Genomic DNA, 200 nt, shown 5'->3' with positions numbered 1-200 from the left:
ATCTCAGGTAGTAGGCTATTCCAGACCTTGGAGTCTTAGACAGTGAAGAAATTCTTCCTTATGTCCAGCCTGAAAGGGTCTTTCAGGAGTTTATAACCATTCGACCTTATCATCCCTTGGGGCGCTCTGGTGAACAATCGTTCCCCCAGATCCTGGTGAATACCCCGATAAACTTATAGGTGGCCATCGGATCGCCCCTG

Source organism: Gavialis gangeticus, unplaced genomic scaffold, assembly GCF_001723915.1.
Source record: "Gavialis gangeticus isolate Ggan-Ray unplaced genomic scaffold, GavGan_comp1, whole genome shotgun sequence".
NCBI lineage: Eukaryota > Metazoa > Chordata > Crocodylia > Gavialidae > Gavialis > Gavialis gangeticus.
The sequence above is the reverse complement of the archived record's forward strand: the minus strand, read 5'-3'. Positions refer to the sequence as shown.